Below are 8,466 nucleotides of genomic sequence, written 5' to 3' on the forward strand. Positions count from 1 at the left end.
GAGGCTTCTAAAAACTTGACATAGCAACAGCAGCAAGTCCTTCCTTGCTTCCCCAGGGCGGAGGGGACAAATGGCGAGAGGCTGCAGGGAGCACTACAGGCACGGGGGAGTCCCCTCCTTCGTCCTGGGGACTTCACATTTGAATCCCCCGTGAATCTCAATGGGATCAAGGTTAGCCAGTGTTTATTCTCCACTCCCAAAGGCAAACCAGAGGTGAGGGCATGACCTGCGAAGTTTTGAAGTAACTTGCCTCAGGTACACAGCAGGACTTGAAAGGAGGGCTGATGGCTCAGCAAAAACAGCAGCTTTGGCTTCAGGAGCATCAAGGCCTGAGAGGTCACAGCAGGTGGGTGAGGGAATAAAAACTGGTCTTGTAACCAGCCAGGGGCAAAAACTACAGCCATCGCTTTATACTGGGACAGCGGGGGATGTCCTGCGCCCTTGTATGTCCACACCGAGTGGTGTCCCCAGGTGACTGCACGGGAAAGCAGCAGATTTCTGGCAGGGCTGATGCCGCCTCACCCACCCAAGCTCAGTACCTTCGGGGGGTCAAGCCAACCCCTGCAGGGGGTGATACATAAATCCTTGTCACACGCAGGGTCTGGAGCTGCTGCTGGCACCAGGGTTGCTGAACAGGGGCTACCCAGCGGCCCCGGACCTTCCGGAGAAACGTGGAAATGGAAGATGCAGAAGTGGGCACCAGGTACAGGACAGGAGGAACCAGATATTGCCCTTGCTCTGACTATCCTGTTGGCAGCTGCCACCACGTTTTTCTCTGCCTTAGCAAAGCTGCTAAGGCAGGGCTAGGGGTCCAAATCCCAGCCCTCCCCTGGCCCCAGCCCCACATTCAGGCCCATTCACTCTGACACTTCACCAGATGCAATTTTCCCACTTTGTCGGTTCCTCTCATTCCCTTGCCCCAGAGCCGTCGGCTTTCACAGCCCCGGCCACTGCAACCCCACTTGGAGGGCAGCAGCCCCACGCCCCGGTGGCCACTGCTGCCCCTCTGGAGCAGTGTCACTCTGGGGGCGTCAGCAAGATGGGGCAGCACATGCCTAATGGGGCACAACTAAATCATCATGCCCTGCTCACCCAGCCCTTCTTGGCAGCCCAGCTGGACTGAAGAGGAAGGGACAGACAGACACCTTCCCCAAGCTTAGCACCCTCAGCCAGTGACCACCTTGTGCAGCGCCAGCCAGCCCAGATTTGAGCACCTTCACTGGGGAAGGTGCCACGGTTCCCCCGTCCTGGCCCCCAACATGGGCAGCTGGCCCACGAGGTGGCCACTGGTGGCACGGCAGATGGGCCACTTCCACCACTGCAGTGAGCGGCTGTGCCTGAGAGCAGACTGGCCCTGGTGCAGAAGTGTCCCCTTTGTTCCCATGGGGGAGAGAGCCGGATCTCCAGCTCTAGCAACCCCTTCGCAAACAGCTAAATTATGCCCAACCGCTTGTGTCCGGGGATTCATCCTGTACACTGAAGGCAGCAACTTAATTAGCTGCTAAAGCCTCACAAGCCAGGAGACTTAGACCTCACGGACTGGAGCAAATGAAGCTGTCAAGTTTTTATGCTCCCGTTACCTGCCAGACTCTTTAATCCTGAGTGTAGCAGATGTTAATCCTGGCCCAGGTGACTTGTGAAGAGGAAAGCTGCTCCCTTTAGAAGTCAGCTGGGTCTGCTGAGGCAGGGAGCAGGTGAGGAGACCCTACTGCTGCACAGCAGGGACAGCCCCATGGTGGTCATTTTCCTCGATAACAAAGCCTGACTGGGCTCGGACAGAAGCTTGGCATTTTCCTTCTGTTTGAAGCCAGCTGAAAGAAGCAACTAAGACGGGAAGGAAAGAGAAAAAAAAGGCTTTGTTAAAATTTAAACTTGTCCAAACAAAGAAATATGTAACCAGGGTGAAAACAAAAAGCAGGGCAGGAGCTCGACACAAAACATGACTAGAAAGATAATGGGCCAAATCCAGAGAGGCACCAGGCACCTGCAGCTTCCAGTGAGCTCAGCGAGGACCCATCACTGTGCTTTTAATATCTGCCTCCTCTACGCTCTTGCCTTTACGAGGAGTGAGTCATCTTGCGTCAACTGAGGATGGGCTTTATGCAATTATTTATTTATGTCAAACCCTCCTCCCTGCCCCCACACATCCCTGATCTCATCCCCCTCAGAAAACAGACGCTTTATTAAACGAGGGCTAGAAAACTCCATCTCACTTGGCTTTTGCTGAGGCCCCTTGTTGTCCAGTGGCTGGCTGGTGAGGAGACAGTGGGCACAAGCTGCGCAGCACCTCGCAAACAGTGTCCTCTATGGCCTTGTTTGGCTTTTTGGACACAGGCACCCTTCTCCCTGCAGAGTGGGATGGAGCTGGGAACCTCCTCAGCTAAACAAACACTCCAGGGGATGTTCAAAGAGAGCAGCAGGCTCCAGCCTGCACTCCCCCCAGGCACAGAAGTTGCTCAGATCTTGTAGCCTCGGAAGGAGGATGAGATCTTCTAGCACAGGGCACTCAAAAGCCAGGGGAGAAAACACCCCAGTTCAGCCCTAGCTGCTGCAGGGTACCATCCTCTCCCTCCCTGCCCTCTTTGCCGCAGGCTGCGTGTTTTGCTCCTGCTAAAAGCAACACAGCATCCAGAAGCAGACAAGGCCCACTGCCTGTGCCAAGCAACAGCATGTGGTAGCAGGACCAGATGCACACACAGGTGCAGCATCACCATCTCACACCAACAGCCCCCAGGACCAGCCCTGGGCCAGTCCCGCTGCCCAGTTCACCCCCAGGGCAAGGAACTTGGGGCAGAGGCAGCATGTCCCATGTCCCAGCTGTAGGCAGGAAGGCAGGACACGATACCAACAGATGTCACTAATTTAAATTCCACACACAAAATTCTGTACCTACTGAACTGGAATGATTTCCAGCAGATTTTTCTGATGCGAAGCCAAACACAGCTCTAACTAGTTATCAATTGCTTCCATAATATGGCTCGAGAGTGAGCAGGAAAACACAGGAATTACTGGCAGTGAAGGAATTCAGGCTTCCCAGAAGGCAATCCGGGGGAGGAGGGGGGGAAGTTACACTAGCAAGAGATATGAACACGTTCCTTAGTAATTATATCCAACTGTCTCTTGGTGTAGACTTGAATAATTCATGCACTAAAATTACCATCTCCCATGGAGAGAATTGCGAGGGTCGTAACTGTCACTGTGCTTTAGCAACGGCTTCAGCTACCCCTGGCCACACCAGAAGGCTTCTCACAAAAGCAGAGCAAGCAAGGACAGACACCCAGCCTCGGGGGAACCTATGCCAGAAATCCTTGCATCATATTCCACCAGCAGCTATTACAGCCTGTGGACATCCCCCCCGCCCCTGGGCTGGGAGTAGTGCCCTGTTGAGTTGAGATGCAACACACCAACATAAGAAGTGTTTCTTGCTCCTTTAATTTTTTAATGCTCCATGTAACCTTGGTGAAATGCACTTTGGTTTTGCTCAGAGCACCTGCAGCTCCACTCCCAACTAGTGTAGGGGAAGGGGTGTAAAATCACCCTCTCTCCCCAGCAGACTTACACCGTACACCATCCAAAATCTACATGTCCTGGGTAGCATGACTCATCTGTGCCCCTCATCCTCATTTCACTCACTTCTAGCACAAGGTCTGCAGCTCCTCAGCTGCTGCAGGGGCAGGAGGGAAGACATGGAGAAGTGACAGCCAGGTGGGTTTCTCACACCCACAGCTACCTGCTGCCAGCAGCACCAGAGGTGACCCGATGTGTTCGTTAGCTGCAGTGTCTGCCCCAGGAGGAGGTTTCGAGGCAGTCAGCGGTGAAGTGCTCTTGGAGAACGATTTAATGCCCTCACTGGCTCTGGGCAGAAATTCCCTCCTCCAGCAACACATCTCTGCAGGAGCCTGCTGTAGTAGCCTCCTCCCAGCTGTTTAGGGACAGACAGGAGAGTGTTGGTGACCTTCAGGGACAAGGAAATCTACGCACTGCCAAGCCACAGGCACACTGGCAGGGAGTTAGTTTTAAAGAAGAAACTATTAAGTGTTTTAGGAGGAAGCTGGAGTGGTATTTGGGTAGAGGAAACTGAAGAAACAAGCAGTGTATTAAGCCAACTTGATGTTTTGATGGAGCTTCCCAGTCCCTAGGTGATGAGAAAGGGCTGTTTGCCACCCTCTATTTTCTTTTTAAACCACCCTCACCTCCAGACCTGTTAGCTCTAACTTACACTGACCTTGAAGGCCATCATGTCTGCTGAGGATCACCAGAGGACACACCAACCAGAGAAACTGCCCCTCCAACCACCAGCCCCCTGGCTAAACAGCAGCTACACCAGCCCTGCTCTGCCACGATGACTGTCCCTGGCCAGCTTTTAAAAGCCTGTCGCATAGCTCAGCTGCTTTGCAGGATCTGTAAAGAGGGCTCTGAGAGGGGCCCAAGGCTGGCCCAGAGGGTCTGCGCTCCCCCCTGCAGAACTGCAGACAGGCAAGATACCAAGCTCCTTTTCTAACTGTGACTATACACTGTGCACTGCTTTTCCTTTCTCTGCTTCAGCTTGGTCTGCAGCACAGACATACAGCAGCTCTGGCCCACAGTGATGCTTCTTTCACCAATACTTAAAAAAAACCCAAACCCACAGCTGGAAGTGTGAAGAAAACTGTGCTTCAAAAGATTTATTACATATATTTATACATATTTTACATGAATGGAATGTTAAACATACAACCTAAAAATCAATAAAAAAATATTTTCATTCATGATTATGTACTGGCAAACCACTGAAAAGAGTACCTTAGAACAACTTAAGTCAACTTGCAATCATACTGCTCAATTTAAAAAAAAAAAAATACAAACACGTTTTACATTAGACATTGCAAATTACATTCTGATTTCTGCTGCGGGTAATGAAGGAAGACATCTTGTCCATTACCACTGCACGTACGGGTGGCATTTCAGAAGCTAGCACGGAGTTCCCTCTAACTCTTTGTGGACAGGGTTAGCTCTGTGGGAAGAGGCGTATCAAAAGGGGGAATATACACTCTGCTCCCTACCAGCAGGTACTTGCCAAAGGGTAGGAAGAACCAGAATGAGATTCGCAATCAAGTGGTAAGGTTAATGCCGGATCACCACTCCAGTGTGATGCTGCAGCTTTTAAAATTAAGCAGTTCATGAAAACATCCCCTCTACAGCTTAAGCCACCTCCCTTCTTCCTTGAAAGTTATAGTGCTTTGGCAATATCAGCTAGGAGAGAATTCTTGACTGTACGGTAACGAATACTTCCGCTTCGTCTTAATATGTACAGGAAAAGCACAGAATCACACCTTGGTGTCTCTTCCTGTTAGCATTTCACACCTTGAGAGCTTGTGACACCAGTCACGCTGAGAAGTGTTTACTATTAAATATAACAAATTAGCGATAAAAGGGACAGATTTGAGGGAAAACAAGAGGAACAGGATTCAGCAACAGATTATGTTCTTGCAACGTCGGGTTACTTACACTTGAAACTCTGCCAGAATCAAGCAAATCCTACTTATCATTGCAAAATCTTTGCCAAAGCACACCCAAGGGCAAAAGTCTCTCAAACAAACATACATAGATTAAAAGCTGCCAGAAAGATCAGCTAGCGGGCTTGCTGCCTTCTACTTCTTGTACACTGGCAACTTATTACAGACAGAACCAAGTCCAACCTTTTTCAGGTGCAGGATATTCCTACGCTGGTTTACCTGAGCAAGTCTTCAGCAACTAATAATGCCCCACAGTGAGGTCATTTTACAGTTTATCCCACCATCAGCTCTGACACACTTAATTGAGAAATGACTTTACAGAACACGATGCAGCAGCTTGGGAAGCCAGCCGAACAGTGTGGTAAGATAACCAAATGCAACTTGAGACAACTTGAGTGTAAGGACTGGGTTTTTTTTCCCCACCCCCCCTCAACAGGCTAAAACATCTTCAACCCGATTTTAGAAGCAGGTTAATTTATACAAAGAAACATAAGTTCTACATTCAAGAAACAAATCCTAGACAGACATAGTTCTGTCATGAATTTCTCACGCAGAGTATCTTGAATGACAAGATGTTAAGTGATACAAGCTGATGACACTGCTGCAGGAAAAAAACATGTTTGGCTGGGTTGTAGCAAACCTATAACAAGCCCTCCTCTTCCAACTACAACCTCTTACATTATTTTTGCTGATGCCAATGGAAAACCTGTCCAAAGACTGAAGGAAAATGGCCTAAAACGTATCATGTCTTCAGCTAGGAAGAGGAGAAGAAATTGATACTAAAATGACTTTCAAGCTTAGAAGGGTGGAAAGTGAATCATAAAATACAGCATTTATCAAAAAATGAGATAATCCCCCACTGGCAAAGGTGAGCTGGAAGATCCATAGTAGCACTGCTGCACTCCTGGGTATACAGTAGTCTCTCGGCAGGAAACTCCCAACTGTACAGCAAAATTAGTAGGTACAAGACAGCAATACCAAATTTGCACACAAATATTCTCTTTCAATATGGGAAAGCAGCTAAAATTCACAGAAACTCAGAGAGATCATGGCTTATATCAAAACCAACCTCTGTGTTGTTGCTGTTTATGTAGAGATAGTAGTAACATTCAAGTGACAAGTTCCCTGCCTTTGGTGGAACAGAGAAGAAAAGGAGCAAGTTTTTGAAGCCCTCACACAGAAAAGGCAGCATACTAAAAGTGTCCATAAGCACATCTTATATATTAGACATTATCCATCCAGAAACACCAAAGATCCAGATTTCTGAATAAAAATTATCTTTCCCACATTTGCTGAGATTTCAGTCTTCTGGGAGTCAGTTTTACCATCTCTCCAGCCTTTCAGCGAAGACTTAATTAAAAAGCCTATGCTCCTAACATTAAGAACTAGGATAAACGTATAAATCTTGAGATTTGGTCATAAAACCCCCTTTATACCATAGGGGGGGGGGAGCAGGGGAAACAAACGGTCACAAGTATCCACCCACATCTTTGTACATCACCTACACACTTTCCATTTCAAAATACTGCAGTACACTTACCCTTGAATATGACATTAACTTGATTACAAATAAGACCATCTGTTTTAGGTTTTATTCTTCCCCAAAATACCACAAATTTGCAGTGTGCTTCATATTTTTGCTTTTACGTCCCACTAAACTCATCATTGAACGTGCATCTTGAAAGAAAATTAGCTACCTCCTTCAAAAGGGAAGTGTTATTATAGATATACTGATTTATAAGAGACAGGACAATGGGTGCCCCGTGCTGACAGCAGCATGGCTCTCTTGGTATTGTACGGGATACAGTTATATACAATCCAACTCATAGCCACCTCCACTATCAACTTCAAAACACAAGTTGCTACTCAAGATATATGGGTATGTTACAAGTTCAGAAAAATCTCACATTTCAAGACAGTGTTGAGTCTACTCTTCCCCTTCTGGCAAGCAGCATGTTTATGGCAGACCTGAGTATGGGAATTATTTCACACCCTTACATACTTAGGGAAGATATAGGCCAGATGACAGAAAATACTCTGAAACAGCACAGAATTGGCAATCTCAATATATTTACAGGCAAAGAAGCATATCGCACCGTAATTTAAATTATTGCTTCTTGTGGGCAAGTGTGGTATTCCTTGATCGAGACACAGGACTTGTTTGGTGTTTATTTTCCCCTCTGAAGCACAATGATTCAGGACCACTGTGAGGATGTTTTTAAAATGAAGGTATTGCCTATGATTAGAGCTACGTCTACAGCATGGTCATCGCCAACTGACCAACACAGCTGGAGGGTGACAGAAAGCTTACGTAGGTGAATTTCCACGGGCATTTTCAAACCCAAGCATCACTCTCACGCTTCCACCATCATTCTAGGCTTGGTCTGTATTACCGATTTTGATACCAAAAAACCTCCCACAGCCTTTCAGAAGAGATTTATGGATACCAAGAATGCCAAACTAGGAACTAAGGCTGACCTCCCATCAGTTCCTCCAATAATCCAAGGTATTGCTGCTCTACCATGCTGATGGAAGTAGCAACTCTTACCTTCAAAACCACGCACCAGTGCGATTGCTAGTGGCATGCTTTTCAAACACTGGTCCTAAATGTAGGACAGCAGTGATAACTGCTGGGTCTTTAAACCAGCTACTTGCATCTGAATACAGAAAATCAATGTTTTTAAAAAACAGTAAATTAACTAGAAATATGAACTACCAAAACTGATCTTAAATTGTAAACAGATTTATGTTTATAATATTTACCTACTTAATCCCCAAGCCAAAGGCTATCTATGGCCTTGGGGCACAGGACACCAGAACACTTACCTACCCCCTTTACATCATTACAGGTGAGTTTCTGTAGGCATGAAGCCAACAGTAAACATTAAATCAATGCAAATGCAAAAGCTTTACTTTCAGAAGATAGCAGGAACTTAAAACATTGGAAAAGTGGGCCTGCAGGCACACTACT

Source organism: Strix aluco, chromosome 1 (genome assembly GCF_031877795.1).
Source record: "Strix aluco isolate bStrAlu1 chromosome 1, bStrAlu1.hap1, whole genome shotgun sequence".
NCBI classification, from domain to species: Eukaryota; Metazoa; Chordata; class Aves; order Strigiformes; family Strigidae; genus Strix; species Strix aluco.